At 46.0% G+C, this 20,368-nt stretch overlaps 1 non-coding gene across 1 annotated transcript; it reads left to right on the top strand.

Annotated features, from left to right (window-relative positions):
* Window positions 1-12,195: 12,195 nt before the first annotated feature.
* LOC129540147 (U6atac minor spliceosomal RNA) lies at window positions 12,196-12,321 on the top strand. The gene has a single exon (XR_008682605.2). It is a non-coding gene; the product is annotated as a U6atac minor spliceosomal RNA (small nuclear RNA).
* Window positions 12,322-20,368: the final 8,047 nt, after the last annotated feature.

Raw genomic sequence — 20,368 nt, forward strand, 5'->3', positions numbered from 1 at the left:
TACGTGACTGGGCGACTGGATGACTGAACAACAGCAACCACCCCCCAGAGGGCGGGGCTTTTGAAACTGGATCCAGGGTGACATCAGGGAAAACGTGCTTGGTAATGGGGCCTCCAGAGTGTCATTTTTCCTAAAAGATTTACGTAATTACTGGCCAATTACCAGGTGACTCTAATGGTAAAAAAATCCTGCCTGTCATGCAGGAGACATGAGACACAGGTTCAATCCCTGGGTTGGGAAGATTCCCAGGAGAAGGAAATGGCAACCCACTACAGTATTCCTGGCTAGGAAATCCCATGGACAGAGGAGCCTGGCAGGCTATAGTCCATGGGGTCACAAAGAGTTGGATACGAATGAATGACTTAACAACCACCACCAGTAAATCACAGGAATGAAAACAGGATACAGTGAGGAGGAAATTATTTAAGAAATAGCAAACAGGAGATTCCTAGAACCTGAGATGGGGCTTTCCTAGAAGGATAATATTTTCTAGATTAAAAGGGTCCACTTTGGACCCTGAAAATGAGCCAGTCCAAGGACATCACTGCAGAATTTCAGGACCCCACGAAGGAGAAGACCCCAAACACTTCCAGGGGTGAACCAGCCGTTCACAGGTCAAGACTCCAGGACAAAATTGTACTAATTGCCCATCCTTGTACCAGTCCTGGAAGGTGGGAGACAATGAAGCAGAGCTTTCAAAATTCCAAGGAGAAATGATTCTGATCCTGGAATTCTGTCTTCAACCAGAAAATCAACCAAGTGTGTGGATGGAATAAAGATTTGTTAGGATGTGTGCGATTTGCAGAAATTAGTCAGGAAGCCTCTGCAGGGAATAGCCTCTAAAATGGGGGAGGGAACCATAGAAGAATTGGGATTCAGAAAACAAGGCAGGACTGGGCATTTCCTCAGGAAGAATGGACAGACACCCTGACGTGTTTGGCTATAGAAACGGGAGATTTACACTAATAAATTTCAGAGTTTGAAAGTATGGTAGTAATAAATAGTTAAATGTACACACACACACAATCCTGGTACAACGGTAAGCTCCAAAGAAAATGTTGTGTAAGAAACAAAAAAACAAATAGCTTGCACTGTGACTCAGCTGTGAACAGCATTTATGAGCATCATTCTGTAAACACTGAACTGCTGTAACCAAATTATGTGGAAACTTTATCGATGCTGAGAAGATGGGAAGCCAGGAAACATGTATGGGTGAGGTGGGGGCACAGCGAGTGAGGGGGCACAGCATCATTCTGTAAACACTGAACTGCTGTAACCAAATTATGTGGAAACTTTATCGATGCTGAGAAGATGGGAAGCCAGGAAACATGTATGGGTGAGGTGGGGGCACAGCGCTGTTTGAGGACAGACTTGGCATCTCAGGCTGGGGAGCCTGGAGGCAATGCCTAAACGGGAGACTCTGGGAAGAGGCGCAGAAGCGTGTTGTCTGGAGACAGAAAAGGAAAAAACCAAGGATATGCTCAACTGGTGCAGGTGGGCTGCCTCCCAGGAGCAGAGTATGCTCAGAGTCTCTGTCACTTTTCATGAAAGCTTGTAGAACCCTCACAGGACTTTAAAATTGCGCATAGCTAATTTGTGCTGGAGAAGACTCTTGAGAGTCCCTTGGACTACAAGGAGATGAAACTAGTCAATCCTAAAGGAAATCAGTCCTGAATATCCATTGGAAGGACTGATACTGAAGCTGAAGCGCCAATACTTTGGCCACCTGATGTGAAGAGCCGACTCATTGGAAAAGACCCTGATGCTGGGAAAGATCGAGGGCAAGAGAAGAGGACAGCAGAGGGAGGATGCGATGGTTGGATGGGATCACCAACTCTATGGACATGAGTTTGAGCAAACTCTGAGAGATGGTGAAGAACAGGGAAGCCTGGTGTGCTGCAGTCCATGGGGGTCGCACAGTTGGGTACGACTCAGCGACTGAATGACAAAGTACATTATTGGGATGGAAAAGCCCCAGATAACTAAGTTAGGAATGATAGGGACATTGCTCTCCAAGGGCACTCAGGGGCCAGGGTGAGGACTCAGATTGGGCAGCTGATGCAGGTGAGTCAGGTGTGGGCATCCTGACTGCAGGTGCGGTGGAGTGAACCTTCAAGGGCTCCTCCCTCCTTCCAGGGACCTATAGACCTCACTTTGGAGAACTTAACGTTCCCTTGGGAAACAACTGCTCTCCAATCACAGGACTGCTCTATTGCTACAAAAAAAATAAAAAAGGTAAGAATGTGTTTCGAGGGTAGGACATATGGATCATAATTAGAATTAATGAGTAAAAATTCCAGTGTTAGTCTGGGCAGCATGAGGATTCATTACAGATTTGATGAAAGAGATTCGAGTTCATTAAAAGTTAAATGTTCTCATTCCTCAGGACATTGCTCTCAGTTAGTGAGATGAGGGTCTCCATTCTCTGGCACGTCCTGCCCAGGATCCCTGGGCTGAAGCTAAAGCAGGTTAAATACTGTCTCATCTCCCCGTGCCCCAGCCATCCTAGAAGCCGTGCTCAATTTCCACGACGAAACCTTTAATCCTCTGTTTCCCCTCAGGCTGGCTGCAGGCTCTCAACCCTGTGAATTTTTAATTAAGCTTGAGCTGGTGATGCACGTATAGTTCTGCAATCCCTGAGACCCAAGTGGTTTTTCTGCACCTCTTTGGACGGTCTTTTCCAGCAAGGCCTGGGGTATAGTTCTCCAAGAGATGAATGTACAGAAGAGGGCTCAGGGTAGAGGAAAAAAGGGACATGGTCATCATGGTCAAAGGCCCTGGGACGAAGCCAATTCTTTTCTCGGCTGGTTATTTACAGGCGTCCCACCACATGGTACCATTTTCTGCCTCCATTGTGCTTTGAATCCCAGGATCTAAGCTTTCTAGGATCCTTTGCTTGTCCCCTGGCCTCTTGACCTCTGGTTAGCTCTGGGGTCAGCAGGGGAGGATGATGGGCAGTAGCTGAGGGTCTCTGGCCCCAGGTTCTCTCGGGGCCTCACTTCACGTTCCCTCTGCTGACCCATCAGCTCCCCAGATGCCAGTCACCATGGGAAACCCCTCCACACCCCCTGAATAGCTGTGTAACTAAACTCACTTCACTTAGACTTTATGATTGGGTCATCTGTTTCCTGCCAAGACCTGAGCTGATAAGAGTCTGGTTTTAGCGGTGTCATCTATTTGTTTCTGGGTCTCCCCACCAACTTATGAGTCCCTAAGGGCAATGGCTCTGACCTATTCATCCATGTGTCCCAGGATATAGAACATGGGCTGGCATCCACAGGCATTCAAGGTATACGTGACAAATGAAACATGCAGCTGCTAGGGAGTGTCTGCATGTGGTGCTGAATTTCAGAGAAACACTGAAGCTACTCAACATATGCAAGCTAGGAAACAAGAGTGGAGACTATGATTGAGGAAGAAATATTTACCACTGTGCTTTTTCACAGTCACTGATGTTTTTTTAAGATTTATTTTTCTTTTGAACTTTTTATTTTGTATTGGGGGGTATAGCTGATTGGGTTTCCCTGGTGGCTCAGAAGGTAAAGAATTTGCCCACAATGCGGGAGGCCTGGGTTCGATCCCTGGGTTGGGAAGATCCCCTGGAGGAGGGCATGGAAACCCACTCCAGTATTCTTGCCTGGAGAATCCTCATGGGCAAAGGAGCCTGGTGGGATACAGTCCATGGGGTCGCAAGGAGTCAGACACGACTGAGAGACTAGGAACATAACCGATCAACAGTGTTATGATAGTTCAGGTGAACAGCAAAGGTACTCAGCGATACATATACTTGTGTCTATTCTCCCCAACCCCCTCCCATCCACGCTGCCACATAATATTGAGCAGAGTTCCCTGTGCTTTACAGTAGGTTCTTGTTAGTTCAGTCAGTTCAGTTCAGTTCAGTTCAGTCACTCAGTCATGTCCGACTCTTTGCAACCCCATGAATCACAGCACGCCAGGCCTCCTGGAGTTCATCCAAACTCATGTCCATCGAGTCGGTGATGCCATCCAGCCATCTCATTCTCTGTCGTCCCCTTCTCCTCCCGCCCCCAATCCCTCCCAGCATCAGAGTCTTTTCCAGTGAGTCAACTCTTCACATGAGGTGGCCAAAGTATTGGAACTTCAGCTTTAGCATCAGTCCTTCCAATGAATACCCAGGTTTGATCTCCTTTAGAATGGACTGGTTGGATCTCCTTGCAGTCCAAGGGACTCTCAAGAGTCTTCTCCAACACCACAGTTCAAAAGCATCAATTCTTCGGCGATCAGCTTTCTTCACAGTCCAACTCTCACATCCATACATGACCACTGGAAAAACCATAGCCTTGACTAGATGGACCTTTGTTGGCAAAGTAATGTCTCTGCTTTTCAATATGCTGTCTAGGTTGGTCATAACCTTCCTTCCAAGGAGTAAGCGTCTTTTAATTTCATGGCTTCAATCAGCATCCACAGTGATTTTGGAGCCCCCAAAAATAAAGTCTGACACTTTTTTCACTGTTTCCCCATCTATTTCCCATGAAGTGATGGGACCAGATGCCATGATCTTAGTTTTCTGAATGTTGAGCTTCAAGCCAACTTTTTCACTCTCTTCTTTCACTTTCATCAAGAGGCTTTTGAGTTCCTTTTCACTTTCTGCCATAAGGGTGGTATCATCTGCATATCTGAGTTTATTGATATTTCTCCCGGCAATCTTGATTCCAACTTGTGCTTCTTCCAGTCCAGCGTTCCTCATGATGTACTCTGCATATAAGTTAAATAAGCAGGGTGACAATACACAACTTTGACGTACTCCTTTTCCTATCTGGAACCAGTCTTTTGTTCCATGTCCAGTTCTAACTGTATAGTAGGGTGCACATGACCATCCCAAACTCAGCATCCCTTGTATGTGGAACCTAAAAAGAAATGATACAGATGAACTTACAAAACAACAAGACTCAGAAAAGAAACTTATGGTTGCCAGGGCTGGGGGTTGGGTAAGAAAGGAATAGTTAAGACTTTTTTTTTTTTTTGATGTGGACCATTTTTTAAATCTTTATTTAATTTGTTACAATATTTTTAATGTTTTGGCCGAGAGGCATGTGGGATCCTCTCCCTGATCAGGGATGGAACCTGAGCCCCGTGCATTGGAAGGCGAAATCTTAACCACTGGACTGCCAGGGAAGTCCTCTCACTAACTGCTTAGGCCAAGCCCTTTTCCACTCCAGACATGAACGTCAAGACTATCTACAACCTACTAGCCTCTACAACCGACTTCACAGACTCTCACCTGAAGATACTGGATAAACGTGTGAAACAGAAGCCAAGGCATACAGAACCTAGGGTGGGTTTGGACAACAAGCCCACCATTCTGGATGATTTCAGCCATCAACAAGATATTCCATTTCTAGGGGCTTAAACAATAAAGTTCATTATTTGTTGTTGTTGTTCAGTCACTATGTGGTGTCCAACTCTTTGTGACCCCATGGACTACAGCATACCAGGCTTCCCTGTCCATTACCAACTCCTGGAGCTTACTCAAACTCATGTCCATTGAGTTGGTGATGCCATCTAACTATTTCATCCTCTGTCACCCACTTTTCCTCTTGCCCTCAACCTTCCCCAGCATCAGGGTCTTTTCCACTGAGTTGGCTGTTTGCATCAGGTGGCCAAAGGATTGGAACATCAGTTTCAGCGCCAGTCCTTCCAATGAATATTCAGGACTGATTTCCTTTAGGACTGACTGGTTTGATCTCCTTGCTCTCCATTATTATCTCACACAAAATTCTGGAGGCTCAGGGTCTTCTCTGATGCTTCATAAGTTTGACTTTTATCCTTGCTGCCCCCCCAAACCCCCACATTCAGAGGCCACCACACGACAGCCACTGGCCCAGGGGCCACCTTCACACCAAAGACAGGGAAGGAGGTTCTTCTCACCTGCCTGGTTTTCTCAGCAAGGCCTCAGCACACGTATCCTTTTGTCCATTGGCCTCCATTGGCTCTCAGGCCCATGACCTGGCCACAGAGAAGTTGGGGAATGAATGTCTGGTGTTTTCAGGCTCCATGATGAGAAGCAATCACCACCAGCAAGAAGAAGGGGCTGAGGAGGGACTACTGGATAAACAACCAAGAGTGTCGGGAACACAGACCAAAGATGCAGTAGAGCATAGGTGCCGGATTCTCTGAGGGGTGCACACACTCTTCATTGAGAAAGTTATCTGATGGACATACTCATGTTCATTCTTCACGTGCGTTGATTGATTTGAGCAGAGTAACTCCAGGGGTAGAAGCCACGCCAACTTCAGCCTGCCCCTCCAGGAGGTGCTCTGTTGACGGCCGTGTCACAGAGAGGGACAGGTGACAAGCAAATGTTTCGAGGGGCTTTAGGAGGAGATACACAGATGAAAGCTGTCACGGGTCCTAAACATACACACACCTCTGTTTCTGATGCGATTCTCACTCTATTCCCAGCTGTATTTTCATGGTTTATTACATTTACTTGCATTTTATGGTAAAGGCATCTGACACACCAGAAAAGTCAATTGATTCGGTTCGGTTCGGTTCAGTCGCTCAGTTGTGTCCGATTCTTTGCGACCCCATGAATCACAGCACGCCAGGCAAGTCAATATTTGTCAGAAATTCTGCTGTAGGTCTCCTTTTGCCAAAGTGCTGTTTAAGCAAAATAAGACTTCTCTCAGTTAAAGCTTAGGGTAGAATATATCATGAAAGTCTGTGCTGTGTGCTCAGTTGTGTCAGACTCTTTGTGACCCCATGAACTATAGGCAGCCAGGCTCCTCTGTGCGTGGGATTTCTCAGGCAGGAATATTGGAGTGGGCTGCTATTTCCTTCTCCAGGGGATCCTCCCAACTCAGGGATTGAATCCGTGTCTCCTGCATTGGCAGGTGGATTCTTTACCACTAGTGCCACCTGGGAAATTCAATCATGAAAAGTGAAGTGCTAATATTCTTTTTTGATTAATGAAAATATGTAAGCTTAAAAAATTGTTTGAAAGAAGAGAGATCAAATGTTTATCAAGTTCCAAATGTGAATCGGTTGTAGTGAGGTGGATGAACCTAGAGCCTGTCACACAGAGTGAAGTAAATCAGAAAGAGAAAAACAAATATTGTATATTAATGTGTATATGTGAAATCTAGTAAAATGGTACTGATGAATCTATTTGCGGGGCAGGAGTAGAGGCACAGAAGCAGAAACAGACTTGTGAACACAGACGGAAGGAGAGGATGGGACGAATTGAGAATGTAAGATGTTATACACGACCACGTGTAACAGACAGCTAGTGGGAAGCTGCTGTATAGAACAAGGAGCTCAGCTCAGTGCTCTGCAATGACCTAGAGGGGTGACATAGGGAGGGGCGGAATGGAGGCTCGAGAGGGAGGGAATATACGTACTTACAGAGCTAATACATACAGCAGAAACTAACCCAGCAGTATAAAGCGACTATCCTCCAATTAGAAATTAAAAAAGAATAAAAGAACGTTTATCAAGTTCCTCCTGCAGGCTACATATTCTGCATATAATCTCATGGCCTCATGCATGGGGTGCGTACTGTGTGTATGTGTATGATGTGTGCATATAGTGTGTGTTTGAAGGCATGTATGTGATGTGTGTGTGGGGGGGATATGTGTCTATGGGGATGTATGTGTGTGGTGTGTGTGTTTGGTGTGTGTATGTGTGTGATGTGTGTGTATCTATGTGGGATGTGTGTGTGCTGTGTATGTGTGTGGTATGTATGGTGTGTGTATGTTGTGTGGTGTGTGTGCATGGTGTGTGTATGTGTGTCGTGTGTGTGTATGTGTGTGGTATATATGTGTGTGTAGTATGTGTATGTGTGTGTGGTGTGTGTGTATGATGTGTGTATGTTGTGTGGTGTGTATGTATGTATGGTATGTGGCGTGTGTGTATGGTGTGTGGTGTGTGTGTATGCTGTGTGTGTGGTGTGTGTGTGTGTGTGTATCTGTGTGGTGTTTGTATCTGTGTGTGGTGTGTGTGTATGTGTGTGGTGTGTATGTACGTATGGTATGTGGCGTGTGTGTGTGGTGTGTGTATGTTGTGTGGTGTGTGTATGTGTATGGTGTCTGTATGTGTGTGGTGTGTGTGTATGATGTGAGTGGGGGATATGTACATGAGGGGGTGTATGTGTGTGATGTGTAGTGAGGGGATTGCAAGCCCCTTTTTACAGTGAGGGAGCTGACTCCAGGACAAATCCCACAGCTCTTTGGTGGCCGTGTCCAGATTCACAACCAGGTCGGGGCATGATTTTTGACCACCCCTCCCCAGACAGTGTGACTGTGCTATAAACATGTGACCTCACAGGAGCCCTCACATCCATGAGCCAAAAATCCCCTCTTCCTGAGGGTGGAAACCCCTTCCCTGAGCAATAGGGTGTCCCTGTGACTCAGATGGTAAAGAATCTGCCTGCAGTGCAGGAGACCCTAGTTCGATTCCTGGGTCATGAAGATCCCCTGGAGAAAGAAATGGCAACCCACTTCAGTATTCTGGCCTGAAGAATCCCATGGACAGAGGAGCCTGGTGGGCTACAGTCCAAGGAGTCACAAAGAGTCGGACACGACTGAGCGCTAATGCTTTCATTTTCCTTGAGCAATGAGCAGTCCTGGCAGGAATGGCCACTTTCATGAGATTCAGTTGTTAAGTGTATGGCCTGTGGCACTGCAATATCCTCAGGCCTGGCCTGTGTTGAGGAAGTCACCAGCCAGTTCGCTGACTCTGCATTTCCAGTGGTAGCTGCTGGGAATGGGGGAGGCTGTCTTGGTGTGGGAGGCACTCACGTCTAATTATCACCCACAGGCACTCCTCCAAACCATCCCTTTACTGATTAAAATTCTACAGTTGACTTCCTTACATTCTTATTTAATTTTTTATTAAAGGAGGATAAGAGAATGCAGCCTGTCGGTATCTCAGGCTGTAAGTGAGAGGCCAGGTTCCTCTGCCCCCAGGCCCTTAAGTCTGGCTTCTCAGTCAGAGTCCAGCCCAGTCCTGGGTCCCTAGCCAGGCTGGGCCTGTCTGGGCTGTGTGGCCTCCTCCCAGCTGGCAAGTCTCTCTAGGTGTCAGTTTCTTCATTAATAGGAAGAAAGGGCTCACTCAGATTCTCTCGAAACTTGTCTCATGCTTTGAAATGTTTGATTCTAAGATTTGGGGAAAACAATAGTGTTTTCAGATCAGGGATCACTTCCAGATCACAACACAGTCTGTCCCCACATGAACCGAAAGGAATCTCTGGGAAAGGATAGTTCCTTCAGCTCCAAGCATGCCATCTCTAAGGTCGCATCTGAGATCTCTCCTTTCACGGGAGACCATTTATCTAGCCCTTATGTACCCTTGATTCAGTCTGGTATGAAATCTAAGAACACAGTAGTTATCAAGCCATGCCCAGGGACAGACCCAGCTATAATCCCTCCCTGAGAACAAATGAAGAGAACAAAATTAAGCAAGGAGATTTGTTAACCTCTCTACAAGTTTGTTTGCAAAAGAAAAAAAAACACATGCGAGAATTTTCCTCTAACTTACCTCTAAAATAGATCTGAATCAATGGTTTCTTCCCCCAAAGGCAGAGCTGTAAAACGTTTCCCTACATCTCCTGTGCCTCTGTCCTGAGAACAGAGAGGTTGGCAGAGGTGGTGTGATCATAAACAGCACACAGGGCACCGAGGATATCTTAGGAACCCATTTCTACCATTCCCAGCCTCCCAGGATGTACTTACAATACACTGCACTTGTCACTGCTGTTGTTCAGTCGCTCAGTCCTGTCCGACTCTTTGTGACCCCATTTACTGCAGCACACCAGGCTTCCCTGTCTTTCCCTATCTCCCTGAGCTTGCTCAAACTCATGTCCATTGAGTCGGTGATGCCATCCAACCATCTCATCCTCTGCTGCTCTCTTCTCCTCCAGCCGTCATTCTTTCCCAGCATCAGGGTCTTTTCCAGTGGGAAAAAGTATAGGAGCTTCAGCTTCAGCAACAGTCCTAACCAACTGCCTGAGTTGGGTATGATAAACCTCTTAACAGAATAGTTTTTAAAAAGTTGCTGAACAACATGAATTGTGGGGTGACATCTAATGTGCCTAGCAAATATTCCTGCCGAGACTGATTGTTCAAAGCCTTGATAAACAATGCTGAGCCTTAATGACTCTTCCCTCCAGGCAGAAATGATTGAGTCAAAGAGGAAAATAAAAACTGAGCATACTTGCTCCTCTTCACAACTTTACAGTGTTAACCACTTGCCCCCAGGATGAATCTCAAATAATTCCATGTGTAACTGTGACTGTTTAATAATTGGTTCTCTGTTTCTCACCATTGCCATGGAGATGGACATCTCGGGCCACAGTGCCAGAGGCATCTCCTGTCTAAATGCATTCTGATCATCAGTGCAATTCTTGATGAGCCAGAGGCAAGCGTGGCTCAAACAGTGTGGTTGATGAGCCAAAGACTAGTGGTGTGCATGCCATCCAATTCCTTCAGTGACACTGTTAATGCCAAGGAGGCAACTTGAAAGAGTTTTCAGTCAGCGAAATGCTCCTTCAAACACAGTCTGACTCAGAGAGCTTGTCCATCAAATAGAAAAGTGGAGAAGCTCAGGTTGAAGGTTGAAGCTCTAGAGAGAATGGCCAGGTTGGGGGCAGGGTTTGTTCCCTGGTTCCCTGGGGCACTTCTGCAGGGCCTGGGATGCTGAGATCGGCGGAGGTTAGCACATTCTGCCTGTGGTGCTCTGGGACGGGCAAAAGAGAAAGCAACCAGTCCTGATTCACTTCTTAGCTAGAAAGGTTAGAACTAACCAGTCTATTTTTTTGTTGTTCTTTTTAAAATTTATTTATTTTGAATTGAAGGATAATTGCTTTACAATCTTATATTGGTTTCTGCCATACATCAGCATGAATCAGCCATAGTTATACACATATCCCCTTCTTACTGAACCTCCCTCCCACCTCTCACCCCATGCCATCCCTCCATGTTGTCACAGAGTGCCAAATCTGTCTATTTTTTAATTTAATAAATCCACTAGAATATACACACACAGAAACAAAAGCAACATTTTAAAGACTGAATCACAAAGGGACTTCGTTTAGAGATACCCAAGAGCTCAAGTTTGAAGTACAACTTAGAGGAACGGTGGGGACAGAATGACAGGACAGAAATGTGTTAAATCTGGTTTATGCCAGCTAACGAAAGCTGCTCAGCCTCCTGGAGTTTTCCAGGACAACTGTTCAACATTGACTTTATTAAAAATTAAACTATGTATCCAGCAATCGCACCTCTTGGTATGTCTCCAAATGAGTTGAAAACCCTCACACAGATGTTTATAGCAGCTTTCATTATAATCACCAAAACTTGGAAGCCACCAAGATGTCTTTTGGTAGGTGGTGAATAAATAAACTGTGGTGCATCCAGACAATGGAGTGTGATTCAGCATGAGAAAGAAAAAGAGTATCAAGCCATGAAATGATGTGGAGGAAACCTAAATGCATGTTACTAAATGAAAGAAGCCAATATGAAAAGTATACATACTGTGGGATTTCAACTCTATGAGGTTCTGGAAAAGGCAAAACAATGGAGACAAGAAGGTCAGCAGTCGCCAGGGATTAGGGTAAACAGACCAAGCAGAGGATTTTTAGGGCAGTGAGATTGCTCTGAATGATACTATAGTGGTGAGTTCATGTCATTATACATATATTCAAACCTATAGCCTTGTGGACTACAGTCCATAGGGTCACAAGGAGTTAGCATAGCACGTAGATTACATAGGGCTTCCCCGGTGGCTCAGAAGTAAAGAATCTGCTGCAACGCGGAAGACAAAGATTTGATCCCTTGGTCGGGAAGATCTCCTGGAGGAGGGCATGGCAACCCACTCCAGTGCTCTTGCCTGAGAATTCCATGGACTGAGGAGCCTTGCAGGCTACAGCCCATAGGATCGCAAAGAGTTGGACATGTCTCAGTGACTGAGCACAGCACATAGATTATCCTACACCAAGAGTGAATGCAAATGTAACAATGGACTCTGGGTGATGATGTGTCCATGTGTGCCCATCAGTTTTAACGGAGCTACCAGCCAGGGTAGAATGCTGGTAACAGGGGAGCGTATGAGTAGGGTGGAGGCAGAGGATATAAGGGAAAATCTCAGTGCCTTCCTCTCGGTTTTACTCTGAATCTAAAAGGACTCTAAAAAAGAAAGTTTATTAAAAGCTAAACTGTAGTGTTTTATGAAAGAAGAGAAGGTTAGCACTTTCCTTGACAAGGATGGAAGAGGCTCTGGGACCCAACAACTCGCATACGGTTAAGGCATTGCCACCTGCTTCATGGCATCTAACCACTGTTTTTTTCTCTGCAGTTTTGAATGATCTGTGGCTACATGCAGCAATATATCTAAATCTGATCACAATGTGATTAATCATGTATGGTTGGCTTGAAGCTCAACATTCAGAAAACAAAGATCATGGCATTTGGTCCCATTACTTCATGGGAAATAGATGGGAAAACAGTGGAAACAGTGTCAGACTTTATTTTTTTGGGCTCCAAAATCACTGCAGATGCTGATTGCAGCCATGAAATTAAAAGACGCTTACTCCTTGGAAGGAAAGTTATGACCAACCTTGATAATATATTAAAAAGCAGAGACATTATTTTGCCAACAAAGGTCCGTTTAGTCAAGGCTATGGTTTTTCCCGTGGTCATGTATGGATGTGAGAGTTGGACTGTGAAGAAAGCTGACCGCCAAACAATTGATGCTTTTGAACTGTGGTGTTGGAGAAGACTCTTGAGAGTCCCTTGTACCGCAAGGAGATCCAACCAGTCCATTCTAAGGGAGATCGATCCTGGGTGTTCATTGGAAGGACTGATGCTAAAGCTGAAACTGTAATACTTTGGCCACCTCATGCGACGAGTTGACTCACTGGAAAAGACTCTGATGCTGGGAAAGGTTGGGGGCGGGAGGAGAAGGGGACGACCGAGGATGAGATGGTTGGATGGCATCACCGACTCTGTGGACATGAGTTTGAGTGAACTCCGGGAGTTGGTGATGGATAGGGAGGCCTGGCGTGCTGTGATTCATGGGGTCGCGGAGAGTCAGACACGACTGAGCGACTGAACTGAACTGAACTGAACTGAACTATTTGGTAATTAAAAGATAGTATTCAGTTCAGTTCAGTCGCTCAGTCATGTCTAACTCTTTGCGACCCCATGAATCACAGCACGCCAGGCCTCCCTGTCCATCACCAACTCCTGGAGTTTACTCAAACTCATGTCCATCGAGTCGGTGATGCTCAAACTCATGTCTGTGGAGTCGGTGATGCCATCCAGCCATCTCATTCTCTGTCGTCCCCATCTCCTCCCACCCCCAATCCCTCCTAGCATCAGACTCTTTTCCAGTGAGTCAACTCGTCGCATGAAGTCGCCAAAGTATTGCAATTTCAGCTTTAGCATCAGTCCTTCCAATGAACACCCAGGATTGATCTCCTCTAGAATGGACTGGTTGGATCTCCTTTCAGTCCAAGGGACTCTCAAGAGTCGTCTCCAACACCACAGTTCAAAAGCATCAATTCTTCGGCGATCAGCTTTCTTCATAGTCCAACTCTCACATCCATACATGACCATGGGAAAAACCATAGCACTATTTGGTAATTAAAAGATAGTATCAAATTTTTAAAAATTAAACTATAAATTTTAATCAATAAAATATAGTAAATTGGAGGTAATAAACACTCAAAAGTCACCACTTCCTCCTTGTTTATCACATTTTACTTTTATCTATGTTCTCAGGTTTACTCACTTGTACCATATATGTAGAGTAGAATTATTATGTATATTATGTATTGCTTGCTACTAGACTGCTCTTCCCAGCTCTGTGATAAGCGGCCTCAATTGGGTAGCTTGAAATTACATCGGCTGTCATGGGAATACTTAGACAATAGAAATCACTATGTACAGGATTTTCCCCAGGAGAGTTGGTTATTAAACACACCACCGATAACATGTACAGTATGAGCTCAGGTATTGGGATAAGTAACACATGTACATCTGAGGATGCTCATCAAAGGACAGCTTTTGGGGAAAGATTGTGGAAACACAGATCTTCAAATACGATTAAACCAAGTAATTCACTCTGAATGCACCCAAAGACCTCTTTAAAATGGCTCCAAGGATTCTCTCTCCTGGAAGCCAGGAACTCTCACCAATTTGAAGAATTAAATCACTCAAATTTGAAGAAGAAACAGCTGCCTCAAGAGCAGCCCTCTTGCCATCAGAATTACTCAGATCTCATTCTGAGAGACAGAAGTTAATTGCCAAACTGTTTACTGTAATTAAGTCTATCAGCATGGTTTTCTCCTGATGAAAGTAAAGATCGGTATATTGCATCTTCTGCGAAAGGAGTCTTTTATCTCCCCTAAATTAGAAATCTATGATTCTATGCAAGTTCTCTTCAAGACATGGCTCCCCCCCCTCAAAAATGTGAAGCACTTAAAAAAAATTAATATTGGCCACAATGGAGAAGCTGGTTGCAGGTACCATTAATTCACTGCAAGCACTATTGTATCTGGATACATCTCATTGAGGTTATTTAAGTGTGTCTGAAGAATGTGTCTTTCACCAGCCTTTGTTTCCAGGGATAAACTATGAAATATTGAAATAGAGGTATTATATACCCTCTATTATCTATCTAAATGTATCTATGTATCTACCATTAATCTGTCGTCTATCATCTGTCTGCATATCTATCAATAATCTATTGCCTATCTACTTATCTATCATATCTGTCACCCATCCATCGTATCTATCACCTATCATATCTATCTTAGTGTCACACTACAGCAGCAATAAAAAATAATTCTTTGAGGAGAGATAGGAGTAAAAGCAGCTATATTTCAATGATAATGAAGACCACAGATTTTGGGTATATATTTCCAGATATCTCACTATGTTTTATCTATCTCAAAAACGTATCATCTCTATATGGTACTTTAAAACCTACCTTTCTTCTGAATAATTTACTCCAGATATCTTTTTCAGGTCAGTTGACCTTGGTTGGCACATTGGGAGGTGGGACAGGCAGGAATAGCCCCAGACTGGCCCCTGGTGGCATGCCTCACCACCCGTGGGCTTCACAGGAGTCCTCCAGTGGTGCTTCTGCCTGGCTCTGGGAGCAGCAGCTCCATGCGCTGTGGCCAGGGGGTGGGGTGGGTTATGTTTGAGTATGGCCTGGAGGTCGGTTGGGTTGTGTGTGTGTGTGTGTGTGTGTGTGTGGACACATGGTTCTGGGGCTGTGGAGGCAGGGCTGGCAGTGGAGAAACGGAACAGCTGCAGGGGCTGCCCCCATCTTTGGGTGCTGGGATGACGGCTGAGGAAGATGAGCCCTTAGGTTGGAAGGTGGCCTCCCAGGTCGACAGGAAGAGAGAGAAGGCTAGAACCTGTGAACTGTTGGACTGGTTTAGAAATTAAATATTTAGACACGTGCTGGGTGAGTTTCCACCCCTCCTCCCCTGGACTGGAAAATACTATGGGGAGACCTGAAGCCTTGTCTGTCTAATTTTTGTGCAACTTGTCCTCTGGCAGCATTTGCAAACCAACTGGGAAATCATGTGTTTCTAGTGCCACTTTCAGACATGCAAGTTCACGTACAACCCTGGATTTCAAATACCTTGAATCACACTTGCCAGACTATGAAGAGCTTTCAAACATAGTTGACCTTTGAATAACAGGCGTTTCAACTGTGTGGGTCCATTTACACTTGGATTTTTTTCAGTTAATCTGTCCTACAGTCTATATGCTCCCCGGGCAGGTGAATGCAAGAATACGACCCCTTGGATAAGGAGGGTCCACTGTAAATCTATCCTTGTATTTTTCACTGCATGGGGGTTGGCAACCCTGATCCTTAGTTGTTCAAGGGTCAACTGTGTGCCATGATTTCACTCAGAGCTCTTTTGCTTTGAAAGGACAGTTGCTTTCTGTCTCTTTACACAGAGAGTGGTGTTCAGATTCAACAAGGCTGCAGGACCCACATCTTACTCATCTGCCCTCCAGTTTCCTTCTTAATGTCCCCACCCTGATCTATTTTATTTATTTTGATTTTGGTTCAGTGCTGTCCTTATTATAGCCTTTCTGGGACTCTTATGATCACAAGTTCTTCTCTGGGTTGGTTTGGTGGGAACGGCTGGAAACTGGAAACTGTTCTAATCTGTTCTTCTAACTTCCAAGCTGTTACTTTGCCTCATTGGCACTGGCAGTCCTGTGACTCATGAAAATCACTTTACTTCTGAGTGCAAGTCTCTTCCTCTCAGGAGCCAGGTGACCCATGCCCTCCCAGATCCACCCAAGGGGTGGTGCTTTCTCAGAAGAACCTCTCAGAAGGTGTAAGAAGCAGATGGATGTGTGGCACAGGAAACTCCACTCCATGCTCTGTGGTGACCTAAATGGGAAGGAAATCCGAAAAGGGGATATTTGTATACGTATAGCTGACTCACTTTGCTATACAGCAGAAACTAACACAACATTATAAAAGACCTAAACTCTAATTTTAAAAAATGTACCTTGAGCAAACAAAAATTTTTTAAAAATAAAGAATTTTTCTTGAAACCAATGGCAGAAGTGGATGCTTAAAACACCATGAATTTTCTGGATCCCAATAATAATATCAGACTTCCCAGGTGGCTCAGTGTTAAAGAATCTGCCTGCCAGTGCAGGAGATGCGGGTCTAATCCCTGGGTCGTGAAGATCCCCTGGAGAAGGGAATGGCAACTTGCTCCAGTGTTCTTGCCTGGGAAATCCCAGGGACAGAGGAGCCTGGTGGGCTACCACCCATGGGGTCGCAAAGCATCGGACCTGATTGAGTGACTGAGCATGCACACAACAACAATATTGAAATATTAACAAACAAATCTTGTTGACATTGAGTCCCTTGAGTCCTTCACTTCATCCCAAGTTACAGGTAGCAGCATCACATCAAGATCTGGTCCAGGTGGCTGGGACCTGGGGAGTTTATCTTCAATCTCACCACCTTCTCCCCCAACCTAGGCTTCTTTCCTTCTTGACACCCAGACCTTCCTTCCTGGGTTCCCCAAGGGCTGGCTTTCTGTCTTCATCTTTCTACCAAGTGGACAGATCCCACATCTCTGTGTGGCTATGGCTGCCATAAGGACAGCCCAATTAACTCAACTGAGGGAGGGAGAGTGCCCAGGAGTTTATAAGTAGCCCTGTCCTCTCCTCAAGGTATTGACTGACCACTGGCAGAGTGGACCCCAGAGGGCACCATCTTCCTGAGTCACTCTCTAGTGAGCGCCCTTTCTCATGGATACTACAAACATCTGAGCATAATTCTCCTAGCTTAGGGATGTGTTATTTTTGCAGCAGTTGGAAGCAGGCTTGGTACCCTTAAGGGCCCTCCTCACCCACATCAGTGGCGTCTGTCTTTATTTAGAAAGGACACGTGACTGCCTCTCCCAGCCCCACATCCGGATGTTCAAAGACGCCTGGGATGAACGGGCCAGGGGGTGACTCGAAAACTATGGTTTTCTCAAGATGTCCTGGAGCCCTCCGAGGAAGGGCGGCTGAGCAGATCTCTGTGTCCTGGGTGCAGTCTCCCCAGGCACCCGGCTGCCCCAGAATGGGGCCAGGCTGCTCCCATGTCACCACCAATTCCCCTGGCCCCCATCCCTACAGCCAGCTCTCAGCAACCAACAGCTTCCCCCAGGGCCTGAGGCTGTGGAGCCCAAGGAGGTCTGGAGAGGATGTGGGAGGCAGGCAAGGGCTGAGTTTGGGAGGGGCCTGGCCTGGGAAGCAGCCAGCTTCCTATGTGAGTGGATGCTCTTTGGCTGACTGGCCACTTGACCTTGGCCTGAGCCCCTGGGAAAGCGCACCCTCCATGCTCTTGATTTATTTCTGGCTTCATGCATGCTTCCTATTTATGTTAACATTCTGACAGAAGAGGTCTTTCTGGAGAATTCTAAACCCTCTGCGTGACCCGCCCCTGCTCCTGTGGGCCTGTCACTCTGCCTGCCTCTCACCCTGTCTCAAGGTCTTTCCATTTGGGCTTTTAAAATCTACATGGGCTGAGATATCTGATGCACAAAACCTTCTGGGATGCGATTCTGGAACATCCTGAGTCACGCCCTCTTTGAACACTGTGAACTGGGAGCTTGTGTGCTCAATCACTTCAGTCATGTCTGACTCTTTGCGACCCCATGGACTGTAGCCCACCAGGCTCCTCTATCCATGGAATTCTCCAGGCAAGAATACTGGAGTGGATTGCCATGCCTTCCTCTAGGGGATCTTCCTGACCCAGGGATCGAACCTGCGTCTCTTATGTCTCCTGCATTGCCAAGTGGATTTTTAACCACTAGTGCCACCTGGAAGCAGAGTGTAGCTAAACCCACTCATGTGATGAGTTTGCATGCAACCAGGAAAACAGCAGATGTGTCGGGGGAGCTTTGTGACTCCCCAGATCACAGTGAGTTTGAAACCAGGGTCTCCTGAGCAGGCACTGGTTTACTGTGGCCAGGTTTTTTTTTTTTTTTAACTATAACTCATAGAACAGAGCGAGGGAGGCAGGGGAGCCGGGGGAAAGGGTGTCAGCGTGCAGGACAGTGTCATGTGAGACAAAATGACAAAAAGAAACCAAATTCATATGGGATGATAAGGGCTTCAGTCTGAAAGCGAATGACCTTGGCCTGACATCTGCTCTGGCCCTGTGAGCCGTGGGGCCCCTGGAGCACCAGGAATGTGTGGCTCAGAGACATGGGGACCCAGAGGTGACCTCAAGACAACATCCTCTGATGCGAAGGCCCAGAGACCAGAGGCTCCATGCTTCATCTTTGAGGAGCAGCTGAGGGTCAGGAGCAGGGACTTGGGAAGGAAGTGGGGTCTTTGAGACCCTCTGAAGCCATCCTGATAGATGCTCCATCCTGGTCATGGTTCTGTGGGATGGGGGTCCACAGGCAGAGTCTCTGTTGAGTGGGCAGGCGGGCCTCCTGTCTGTGACCTCAGTAGACAGATGGTTGTGGACCATGGCATTTTCCCAGCAAAGAAGGTTTCACTGACTTCCTCTGTTCCCAGGCTTTGTAGGGAGTGCTGGGCACAGAGTGGGGTCATCAACCAGGATTCAGCTCCTCCTCCTGCCCACTGGGCAGGCGCTGCCCATGCTTCAGGAAAGGGCGCCAGGTGAAGAGGAACCTGCACACGTGTTAAATCAGAGACACAAACTACCTGAGGAAAGAGGTCAGTGAAACAGAAGGTGCCCGCGTGCTGTGGGTCCCATGTTCGTGCTCCTTTCCTCCCCAGCCTGTGAGTTCCGTTCCCTTGTCCATGCTTTCAGGGCACGTCGAAGGCAGAGCCTCAGGGATCAACCCTGGGAGATCCAGAAAAGCATTGTCTCTCCATCAACCTATCAGACTTTGCTTGTCCCATCTCTCAAGGTCTCCAAGAAGAGGGTCAGAGAAATACGGGGCATTGAGGTCAAGGATGATAATGTAAAGATGAGAAGATGTGCCTTCAGAGATGGCAACCAGGGATGCAACCACACACAAGACAGCTTGGTTACCAGTTGATGAAAGCCACAGAGAAACACAGAGAAGACAGTGTGCTAAAAATTTACAGGAAACTCATGGAACTGTAGCCAAGTGCATGATGCATTAGAGACAGAGTGAAAACAATCGCCCAGGTTGAAACTTTGTGAATGAGCCAAGATTTAAAACAACTTGAAATGTTTTCAAAGTATTCCTTTATTGCTTGGAAATAGTTAGAGCTTTAACAATATTTCCAAACCCTACCAATGAAGGACATACCCGGATTCTTAACCAGGTGATGTTTTTGAAATGCAGATTGTGAAAGCAGTTCTTTTAAAAGAAAATAGAATGCCTTTCATGTTTGACTTCTAAAACTTGTATATGTTTTAGCAATAATGTAAGACTGCATGGCTTGAAATGTGCAGGGATTTTAAATAAAGAGTTTTAAATAAATGTATGCTTTTGGGGAAACGATATTTTGGTGGTTCATCTTTGATCTTTAAATCGACCTGTCAGTAGTATGGATGGGATTTTCTGCTTGTCAGGCTTTCACATCTCTGTGAACCTGTGGCAGAGGTGTCCTGCCTTGGCCACTCACTGACCCACAAACACTGGAGAAGAAGCTATTTAAAAAGCCTCGACCCCTCCCTTAAATACATGGTGGAATTTGGACAGGTAATTTTAGATTTTAAGCCCCAGAGATGAGGTCCCTTAGGAGCACAATTCTGAAGCAAGCTTTGACCAGCTGGTTTTGGAATATGATGCCTTGTTTCCTTGTCTTTATGGATTTGCGTCCCATATTGGAGTATAGTTGCTTTACAATTATATTGTGTTTGTTTCAGGCTCACAGCAAAGTGCGAAATTTGAGGGCAAGAG

Source organism: Moschus berezovskii, chromosome 11 (genome assembly GCF_049115385.1).
Source record: "Moschus berezovskii isolate FMDL1 chromosome 11, NW_MosBer_1.0, whole genome shotgun sequence".
Taxonomy (NCBI): domain Eukaryota; kingdom Metazoa; phylum Chordata; class Mammalia; order Artiodactyla; family Moschidae; genus Moschus; species Moschus berezovskii.